The 11978-nt window shown below is 35.2% G+C and overlaps 1 pseudogene; it reads left to right on the top strand.

The window, feature by feature from the left end:
- The first annotated feature begins 1446 nt into the window (after positions 1 to 1446).
- On the top strand, positions 1447 to 2332 carry LOC132543756 (uncharacterized; annotated as a pseudogene).
- The last annotated feature ends 9646 nt before the right edge of the window (positions 2333 to 11978 follow it).

Here is an 11978-nt window from a genome sequence, read left to right as displayed (position 1 = left end):
ATATGTTATATTGGCATTTAAATTGTAAACATATTGATAACTTTGAGTTTAAAATATATTTGTAGCAACTTAAACATGCTTAGTGCATATAAGTATTTTGTATTTGTTTTCAAATTAAATTCAGTAGGTATAACTTAAGGTCAGTCTCGATTGACCGATTGTCTGCTTCACGGTGTTTTAACTTTATACGCTGTTCGGTACAAATTAAAAAAAACGTGTGTAGGAATGTAAGAAACGGACCGACCTTCGCTGTCATGGGAGTGACAAGACAGTTTACACTCATTGATCTAGATGACACGAGACGGTCCTTCACTATGTTGTTCACAGTTAGGAAGCCACCAGCTACTTCAAGGAGATTCCGCCTCAATCACGGGGCGATAAACCATGCAAACAGGCAAATAGGAAAGTTATTTACGTATACACTACCAGAGCATCTAAAGTCTTTAGAAACTCTCCTGGCGTCTTTGCTGATATCGCTGATTGTCAGTAGTTATATGCCGCCAGAACTCAGTTATTAGAGTCGTTGCACATGTGAAGATCCGTAGCGTACTGTTCGGCGACCCCTAATTGGGTACTTTGAAACGTCTTGTTTTGTAACGACTTTGCCCTTCATCAATTTAAGGTAATCCAATTACCTTGCTCTTCCATGATGAAATTGCAGCGTCTACAATCCAATTTACGAAACAATCAAGCTAGCAAAGAAACAAGCAAACAAAGACTTTATATAAGTCCCAAGTCCATTTAAGCACACTGTTTAACTTCGACTGTTAAGCATCGCATACCACAGATACCTCACAGATACCGCTCGCCCAGATACCTCAAGAGAGATCCAACTCCAAAATATCCGAGAGAAATTAGTGTTTTGTTACTGTATCATAGTATTTCGGGAGTGTCTTAGTTTGTGTGTATCCGTACCTTGCTGTATGTCCTATTGATAGAATTTCATAGTTTTTGTGTCATTCCCTCACACTCTCAGGAATCGTACAACCACATTCTGAACCATCAAGCTAACTGCACCTAACCTTTTACTAAATCCTGTCTATAATCTTTAAGTTAAGAAATAACAATACGGGGAGGTCAAGGACAGTAAATCTGACCAGAGATGGTGTTTCTGGTGTCTGAACAAACCTGCCTCATTTCAGCGAAATACAGACTTGCTATGGATTTTGTACAGTGGCTATTTGAAACTATATATAGTACATTAGTGGTACTTGTGGTGTTTTTTTGTTATATATATATATATATATATATATATAAGCAGACTTTTGGGGAAGAACGTTTTGGATTGAACCATATCTCACTATGGTCCAGTGAACACTATATTGACCACTAGCAGCTATACTGCACTTGGTGACATTTACAGGTAGCTCACACCTTACTTGTGTGTGACTGCCTGCTTATATTATACTGTGACTGAAGTGTTTTGCGTATACTATTTTTGTGAATATGACTTCTACCAGGAGCTCGAGTGTGAACAGCAGTAAAGGACACAGAGTTTCCTTTTCAGGAAGACTTAGTGACATCTCCAAAGGAAAATCTGTACACCTGTCTACAGAGGAAAACTTTGACAGTATATTTGATATACTACCTGCACTCAAGGAGGACATGAAAGAACAGATGCTAAATCTGAGGGAGGAAATAGAGAAATATGAGGACCGTATTTTTGACATGGAAGAGCAGAATGATGATTTGAAACAAATAGTTAGCAAATATGAATAGCAACTAGCGGATGCAGATGATAGACATTGTCAGCTGGAAAATAAACAAAATGACTTAGAACAACATGGAAGGGAAAACGCAATTCACATAGTGGGACTTGATGACTCCAGTAAGAATGAAACAGTGGATGAATGTGTCGGGAAGATCGTGAAGCTAGTGAAAGACAAACTGAAAATAGGGATAAGTAAGGACGATATTGACATAGTACATAGACTTGGAGTTTACACGCCATGTGATATGTAACTTCTCACATCGTGTGACGGAAATAGATAGCATAAGGAAGAGGAAAGTGATGAAAGGATCAGGATGTTTTGTAGCAGAGGACTTAACCAGAAGAAACCAACAGAGACTGAAAGGATCAGGATGTTTTGTAGCAGAGGACTTAACTTCTTGTGTAGACCGTACCTGTAGTGTAGATGGAAAACTGTTTGTGTTATTCAAAAATGGGGAAAAAACCAGAAGAAACCAACAGAGACTGAAAGGATCAGGATTTTTGTACTATACAATGAAAGGATCAGGACGTTTTGTAGCAGAGGACTTAACTTCTTGTGTAGACCGTAATTTTCTTACGAATGCTTTTTTGATGAACGACAATAACTTCCCACGTAAGTGATCATACCTGTGATATCAGTGACTTTATGTGTGCAATTGAAATAACAGATTAATTTAAAAAAAGAACAATTATTTCTTGTACATTTGGTTTGATCAGATATGACGTAATATACTTCATTCTGTTTACAAAATCTGTGTTCCTTGTGTGTTAGATATAATGTTATGCATATAAATTAGCAAAAACTCTTTAGATAAAAACTTCATTCTTTGTAAAGCAGATCATTCCAAAGATGAAGTTTCTTCAATAAATCAATAGACCGATCGTGGACAAACTTTTGAACGAATATCAGCAGTAATGATAAACTCTGGAGAGTAGTAGCAAAACAAAAATCAATACAATATTTTTAAAAATCGGACAAACACGAAAAGACGATAGAATTATAACAAGACTCAGATTGGGCCATACTAAATTAAATGCAAACATCAGCAAAGTGCGAAAAGACCGAACTGTCGTCACTGCAACAATAGACCATATCTTTTTCTGGTTTAACAAACATACAACAGCACGCCAAGCATTTCTACAAGAGTTGGGTAAATTAAATGTATCCACAAACAGCATTCATACAATATTTTAACCTAGCCCAATAGAACAAGAAATACACAAATTGATACCGATATACCTAACACAAACTGACTACGTAGCCCACAAGCATCAGAAGGGAGGTAACTCTTACAAACAAATAGACATGCATTAACTACACCAACACGATACAACGGTCATTGACTGCTGATCAGTCGGATTCGGGATTTGTACATTGGCTGGTAGCTTCTGGAACCCGGATAGGTAGAACAGTGGTGATTAATGGCTCTCGATAAGACTTTATACAGAGCAATTTATTCAACGCTGGACGAAGTGTAATATGACCAACCAAAACCCAACAAACACATGTTTATACAGATCAAAAACAAAACACACTCGCCAAAAACAATACCCCATCCCTACGCTCATTCACATGACAAATAAGGCAACAAACATCACAGTAACTTATTACGCTGATATTGACATAGAACCAACACATAACACCAACCGCAATCTTTTGTTTTAGATATAAGATAGCGTATTTTCGAATATCGTTTAAGGTATTGGGTGGGGAGGGGGGGGGCTAAAAAGGAGCCGTTTTACGGACATTAAGTAATGTCGGGAGACTTCCAAGCTGATAGTAATACTTCATAGCCCCTCTTTTATCCCTCTATCCTCTGTCTACATTATTTTTTCTAAATGTTACTAACATGTCACACCAGCTAAACACATAGCATAACCTAATCACCCTACCCACCCTAACCCTACCACCACCCACCCCACCTTGAGTAGAGAATCCCGCTATCTATACTGAATAACCTTACAATAACATACCACTTTCCTCTTCAACCTAACATCTTTCGCCAAAACCAACACTAACCCCTTTTTAAGACAAGCACACTAAGAACAATAAGGCACAAGTTGGAAAGATAAATTAGTGTATGTTGAAGGAACAGAATGGAAATACAGAAAGCCATAGATTTTTTAAAAAATCAGATAAGTTTACCCGCAGTGTGATCGGAAAATTAACCAGATGGGACGTACAACGGCAAATTTTACAACATCGCCAAACAAACAACTAATCATAGTTCGGTGGATGGGACTATAAACGGTGACCCGTGTGAGAATTGTCCAACCTCCCACGAAAAAGTTCTTCCTGCGGTTATCGATAACAAGAGTAGGCGCTTAACGCGCCCAGGAGCCCGAATAAGCCCACATTAAACAGAACAACATTCGGCCTAATGTCATTTTCATTCTATAAGGAAAGGACTTCTAAATTTCCCATAACCAAGTTAACAATCATAGTGAGACAGACTAGAGATTCGGCAGGAAAGAAGACAAGGACCCCCTCCACCGCTGGAAGTCCAGACACATCACCACAAGATTACCTTTAGACCACGGGAGTCTCCAAGTAACAGAACAGTCAACCCTGGACGACTCCAACCCATGAGGGCAGTACCCTCATTACGTCGCCAGAGAATCGACACACGTCGATTGGACTCTGCCCGGCGACAAGAAACCTTCATCATCATCTTAAGCAAATTTGTAAAACAACAACGTACATAAAAGAATGGCGTAGTTTTTTTTTTCAATGCCAATTTTGAGATATTTCGTATTTTCATGTTTCACCAATTCAGACAACGGTGGAAGTGTACGCGCTTATCTCCCTTGGTTATCAGTAATTGATAACGTCTTCTTTGTAACGGCCTATATTTTCTATGTTCCCAGAATGGTCAGCCTAGCCAGCAATTCCAAAAAGCACTGCACGTATTTGTGTATCAAATGAGTCCGTGAGTCCTGCGACAGGACTACAACAGCATACTCTTAATGCTTCATTATCTGTGTCTTTGTTTAAATGGTTTTGACGAGCGGGCAAATTTATTTTCTTCTTCGAATCGTGTCTTAATTTCCTTTTCGACTTGGTTTTTGTAGACCCCCATTTCGCTTACAATAAGACACATGTCGATTATGTGACCGGTTTGTTAGCTCGCACGGGTAATGGAAAGCTACAAAATCATTAAAGTAGTATGGAATGCCAAGGACAAAGTGAAATGAAAAGCGATCACCTGAATTGGATGGTAACCAGATCTACATAGAGACAATAGAGGGAGCTAAGGTTCATCCAAAGCTCAAAATAGTGAATATTTCCCCGCCAAAAAGTTGGAGAGATGCATCATTACGTTTAAACCGATATTTTCAGATGATCGGCTACTCCCATATCCAATATGGGCGGGGCAGGTTGGTGCAACATCAAACTTTTTGGTGTTTTAACGAGTACATACTATATCTACATGATAATGGATTGAAAACTAATCATATAAAAGTTAACAAATTCCAATGTAGACCATTTCAATATAGGCATAACATATAGGCCACTTTCTTAGCTTGGCTATTCCTCAAGAAAATATCTTCTGTTTTTGTGCCGTTAATATCTGTGTAATGTACTACCTATTAAAACGCGACTTTTTTCATCGGATAAGCCGTTTTGGGATATTAAAACTTCTAATCTAAATCTAATTATTTATTTGCAGTCAAATCTCAGCAATAATGTTGAATACTTCCTTACTCATCACGGCAGATTGGCGACGACAGAGATGATGTCAATGGGAGATAAGTCGTACAACTTTAGGTCGTCGATTTTATTATCTTTGAAACCGCATCGAATGAAATTTAAAATTATCGGGTTTTTACAGACTGAAATGCTTATTCATCAGATGTAACGGAAACTGTGGTGTGATAGGAGTTTTTAAAACTGGATTTCAAGTCATTAAGATTTTAATTGATCAATCCCTCAATTTAGGCAATCTGAGCGATGGTTTCTGATATCAAAATTACAGCATGCATGCTTTAACTTTACTTGTAACATTTGACTCAGTTAAATGTTTCATTTCTTAATATGATGTAAAATGGACCAGCGATCATCCGGAAAACTCACAATCCGGACGGAGTTGTTTAGAAACGTAAATTGTACTCACATGTTCGGAAATAGCATTTGCGCAAAACATTATTACTTCATTTTTAGAATGATAATTTAGTTTTCATTTATGTTGAAAGACGTAGTTAAGCAATATAACTTGATAGTCCTGTGTTTCGAAATTGTATCTTCAATTATCACCATGTATGCTCATATTCTTCAGAATAGATATATAAATCAAGACAGTGATACAATACTTTGGAAATATCAATGTACCGGACATATCCAATTTTTTTCCTGTTTATCGAAATTAGAATATACTCAGCTTAACTAACATATCTCACTGTATCGAAATCAGGTTCTGAAAAAAAATATTTTGAATGTTTTTCTTTCCCGTACCTTACTCATCTTTTACAAGGAATTTTGTGAAAATATCCTTTGAAAAGAATTAAACATGATGTTCTCTAATACTATCAATATATGATTATTGTCTCCCGTGAAACCCTTGGGAGCAAAATTTTACACCTAAGCCAAAGGAGAAAATCACACAATAAACCCCATTTGTGTGCTGCTGTATATTTTAACAATATTTTTTTAAATCTGGTTCCTGATTACTTACAGTTGTTGGTGGGTATTCCTATTTTTTTTTTTTTATAACACTCGGTGAATTTTTACGCGATAGCCCTTCGATTTAACTTTATCAAGAAAAGCTGTTTTTGTTTTGCCGTATTGGTGTTTAACATACTACTACTGTTTGACCTAACTTATTTGACATACTGTCTGGTGCTGGAATGATATCTCTATCGCTTTCTTGTCTTGGCGTTTCGCCTGAGAAGAGCATTAAGACGTGACCCATACACAATACTTTTGAATTGACTTGACATCAAAGAATGTTGTTAATTCAAACGATAAATTACACTTGTTTCAATGAAATAATTTAAAATTAAAAAAAAAAAACAAAGATGTTACCCGAGTTTCAATTATACGTCCGATAATACCAATACTTTTTGTCTGGTTTTCCCAAATGTCAGTACCGAAAATCATCCCATCCCTAGCTCTAAATAATTGTATCATGACTGTATTAGTATTTCTACAGTGCAGGTTCATTTCGCCTACACATATCAGAAGCATATCCCTGGTATGAACTATGTTATTAAATAATTACAGTACCATATTGTAATACATTGAGTACATTCTAAAATCAATTAAGATGTTATACAACATAAAATTGTAATTTTTTAAAAAAAGAAAACACACTTGCTTTCGAGGTCGCGGTGGTGTAGGTGTTCAAGTTTTGGGTAACATTTACACTTTAAGAAGATTCACAAAAACGCAAACTAGAGAAAAACCTTGAGGTTTCAGACAGAATGGGTTTCTGTGACCCTGAGAAGAAATCAAATTCCTTTATATGAAGATAAGTTAAAGCACACCAATCAAGAAAAGTAACCTACGAATCAAATACCGTAACTCTGGGTCTTCAATAATGGAGCAGATTATTAAAATATGCTAAAATACTCAACACTGGCTATACTTCACACACATACTTTATGTATTGTACAGATAAGAATCGAAGAGAGATCCTTTCTAAAATGGTCTTCCTTGAATGATTTCCTTCCTTGCGCAATTGTTTCCTTTCTTTAATTGTTTAGTCATACACACATACTTTATGTATTGTACAGATAAGAATAGAAGTGAGATACTTACTAAAATTGTCTCCCTTGAATTATATCCTTCCTTGCGCAATTATTTCCTTTGTTTTCCTTAATTGTCAAGTCATATCTCAGGTTATTGATTAAATAATGTCACTCTTCTCGACAACCTCTAGCTTATAGTTATTGCTTTTTGATTATTCTATCTTGGCCTTATCTGTATCACTAATATAAAGTTGATATATATTGCATCTCAGAGTTATCTAACCTTGTATGTTTCCTTGTCTGGACCGTAACATATACATTTCGTGATCAGACGGTCATATTGTGCCTCTGGAACTTTAACAGAGTTATTCCCAGTGGTAGCATTGAACTACATAATGACCTCTGTTACATAAAGATTGATTCAGCCATAACTCTTCGTACCTTCTTGCACATTTATTCTCTGGTTATCGACTTTTCAAAATATTTTTTACTTTAGTGCCCATATGTTTGTAATACAGATGGAAGAGTTGGTCGTTTCTTTACCATCTCGTAAACTACGTACATCAGTGCCAGCATGTTTCACACTGGTCATTTGTCTGATGAAGGTGATCGTGTAGTCATTGAAACGTCCCACTCTGATCTTCTACTGGTTGTGTTATAACAACTTTTATTCTATTGACATTACTTATCTGAAGAAAATGCTTCAAAATATCGTTTTCTGGATCTTATATTGTACATAAATCTTCTATGGAATTGTGATGAATAAAAGATTTTGGAATTAAATTGAACTCCCATTGGCCAATGTATAGGACGTATTGAATCAGTCTTAACCTTTTTTTAAATTGATATGTGATTACTATATTACAGATTTGACTCTTGAAAACAGTCAACATCTCCCTCACAAATATACTTTTCAAACTAGTACTGACATAATTCTAATTACAAAAAAGGTACTTTGAATCATCATACAATGATGTAAATTCAATTCAATGTTATGTAGATTATGGTCTGATAGGTTTCCATTAGGAAATATTTCTAGTTTCATGAAAGTTGAGTGCTGCATATGCAGTTGATAATTTTAAATAGTTAAAATAGTTATATAACACATTTATATAAGATAATTTCCATGATCTAATCCCATGAATTCTGAATTTTGATGCTAATCCACTAAATATCACAACTGGATGATTCTACAGAAAATGATACCTCTATATCCATTTGAAAGAAATGTACTAACAATTTTGGATGAGTGTACCGTCACGATCTCTTGTCGATGCCTCTCCAAGATGTCTGTTATTGAGTCAATCTAATATCAAGTGGAGAGGAAATATTTTTTATCATTTTGGCATAGACTTGATGAAATTTGGACGGTATGTACATTATTAATCAATATTTAAAACAAATTAGACAGATAAACCACGCAGAGAAACGTGTTAAGTCTTTTCAAACTCTTTCACCTACATCCTGATTAAAATCTATGGACAACTTGACTGGGAAAGTTGAACGTGTGCTATTCCTGTTCATATGTCAATCGCCTTTCGTCCTTGGTCCGTTGTCAGTTCGTTCTTAAACAATTCTTAATGCTATTTTACAAAGGTACAAGATTAATGCTTCTCATATTTCATATTTAGGTTCACCTCGGCTTGGTCTCTATCTCTGTTTTAAAACAAAATATGTGACAATCTTTGATTTAGCTCTGGCTTGTAACTCACATCTCTTGACAAATACAACCTCGATAAATCTCAATTTTGGTAAGAGATTCTTTTCTGTTTAGCTATGTGCTCCGAGCTTTGTTTCTATCCAAGTGTGTTAGCTGTTATAACCAGACAGGGGATATACAAATATTTTTCCTGATTTTTTTTAATACGGCACATGAAAATTACAAAACATCATCGTCGTCGCCGTCGTCGTCGTCGTCATTCATCTTTCAGTTGCTGATGCTGATTTTCAGTTACAATTTCACTTGTTAATTTATTGTGCCATGTTAAAGCTACCGTTTAGCGTTACAACAAATTGCTTTCTGTTTAAGTACATGAGCTGCGTGTGCTGTCATAACCAAAGATGCAATGTATTTTGCTCTCTATGCAAGACCACCTCAACACACAGTTTGGTTAATAAGCATACACTGATGTTTTCCTGTTATTGTACTTTGTCCTTGATCAATTTCACTTGTTAATTTATTGTGCCATGTTAAAGCTACCGTTTAGCGTTACAACAATTTTTTTTTTTTTTCTTAATTTTTTAATTCTACCATTACCTATGTGAATGTCATGTTCACACAATCCATAATTTCAGGAAAGTAGATACTGTGAGGATACCAAAGGTATTCCCATAAGCTTTCCCTGATTGTAATAGCCTACCAAATGAGGTATACGCACCTTGGACCGTGATCATTGCACGTGCTCTTTCTATTTCTGATATTCATTTTTATTATGTACACATGTGTAGATGATACAATTTATGACCTAAGGGGCTGTAACTACCCCGAATAAAATTATCATACTCGAAAGCAAATCTATAAAATGGTTTGGACATAAATTCGTGTTAACAAAAAGACTTGTTTTCAAAATAGTTTTTAACTCAGAGTAGTAAGTTTACATACATTTTAATGAATTATTTTGCACAGAAATGATAAACAAACAACATAGTCAATAAATTAATCGACACCAATAATTCATATAATAAACAGACAACTTATCACAGACACAATGAAGCAAATAAAAATCAACCTTACAGGAACCAGAAGACAATTATAGTCATACTTCATCCTAATTACATTCAAGTTTTCAATAATTTTTATTACCAAAAGCTTGAAGTAAAAAAGTACATTTTTTATGATAGGCACGAAAGGGAAAATGTTTGCACTTATATTCCTTATAAATGTGTGTGTATTTTTTCTTTGAATGTAATTTTCCAACAATGAGGAAAACAAACAAAAATTCATATTACATTACTATAGCTTGTAAACTGTTCTAATACATGTACAGTGTTTATTTACTCAGCCAATATAAAATCACATTAACTCCTAAATGTTGACCAACCAATTAAATTGATTCCTATTTAACGTATACTGCACTACGACTTGCCCTAAGCGTTCATTTCTCCCTGGAATTGACTAATGGAAAGTTAGCTGCTAACAATCTGTCTCGACCAACGCGCTGTTGCCGTGAACAGTGCGTTTATAAACGAAATTTCAAGGGACCGAAATATATCAAAAGGCCTGTGTCTGTGTTATTAAAAGATCACCATTTTAAGTACCATGCAATCATTGCAGTGAAAATCAAATGCCAGCGAGATTGAATTACCATCTTATTAAACAAGATCTTTAATCAGTGTTTTGTACCTCTGATTATCAAAGTCCATTCTAGTTGTTATGTAATCTAAACTATGTGTTTGAAGGAAAACTTAAACCCTTGAAAAGCATTCGTAATAGAAATATTTACTTATGCAGTGTAAAAATCAGAAACTCAATCCAGGTGTGTGGTTACGGGTTTATGCTAAAAAGAAAGAAAATCAGCCATCAGATAAAAAACGAAACCTGACAGAATTATATTCCTAAAGGAAAAGTGCTCCGATGATATTATGGAACACATTTAAACAGGGACAAAATAGATATGTATCAAGCATTTTTAGTTATGAACTGTATGTGTTGGATTTTTTTTAATGATTTTCGTCCTGTTAGGTATATTCCTACTGACTTTTTAGACTTTTAGATAATATGATTAATACAACGCAACATGTTTATTATGAGAAATGATAGAAAAACAGGTTTCATTTTCTTTGTAAGTATACAACAAGATACACACACACACACACACACACACACACACACACATATATATATATACCTGAAAATACACGTAAAGAAGTGTAAACATAGACAGTAGCTGCTTTTATGAATTCAAAATGATAAATTACCACCAAATATTCTGTTGATGGACATCTCTTCTGACAAATGAAACAAACCAGCATTTTTTGGACTAAATATGTAACAAGGGAGACAATCAAAATAAATGCAATCTATATCAACATACCGATACTGATCTCTATGGAATTCATACGTTCATTTAATAGCTTTATAACGACCGACCATCGAATATTGCACACAAAAGAACTCTTCTTTACATGAAGCAAAATTCTTTGTGATGAGACACTCTCCCTTAAGCTAAGCAATAGCGACCTATGTTTGCCTCCATTGATTTTAACCATTACATTGTACACAAGATATTTCCTATACAAAATACCTTATTTTACCATGTATATTTATCAACAGTAAACACACGACTCCCTCTGTATGTAACATGCTTATAAACTTGTTTTATATCGTTTCAAAGCCCTTACTACATCGTTGGCAATATTTTATGAAATAGGCTACTGGCCGTAACCTAGCTCGTTGTGACTTCTTTGAAATGCATGTCTAGATGTTTCCTTTTCAAAATATGGCTACATAGAAAAACAATCTGTACGGAGAGGATGTGATAGGACTGGGTAACGCTTGATATCTCCTATCAGACTAGGTAGGTATATACGTTCTCAGTCAGTGCATGGAAAACTTGAACATGTTTCAGACTTGGACAGG

This window comes from Ylistrum balloti, unplaced genomic scaffold (genome assembly GCF_031769215.1).
Source record: "Ylistrum balloti isolate Yb309-2 unplaced genomic scaffold, AGI_CSIRO_Ybal_v1 Utg369764, whole genome shotgun sequence".
Classification (NCBI taxonomy): domain Eukaryota; kingdom Metazoa; phylum Mollusca; class Bivalvia; order Pectinida; family Pectinidae; genus Ylistrum; species Ylistrum balloti.
This window is presented reverse-complemented; position numbering and strand designations above follow the sequence as displayed.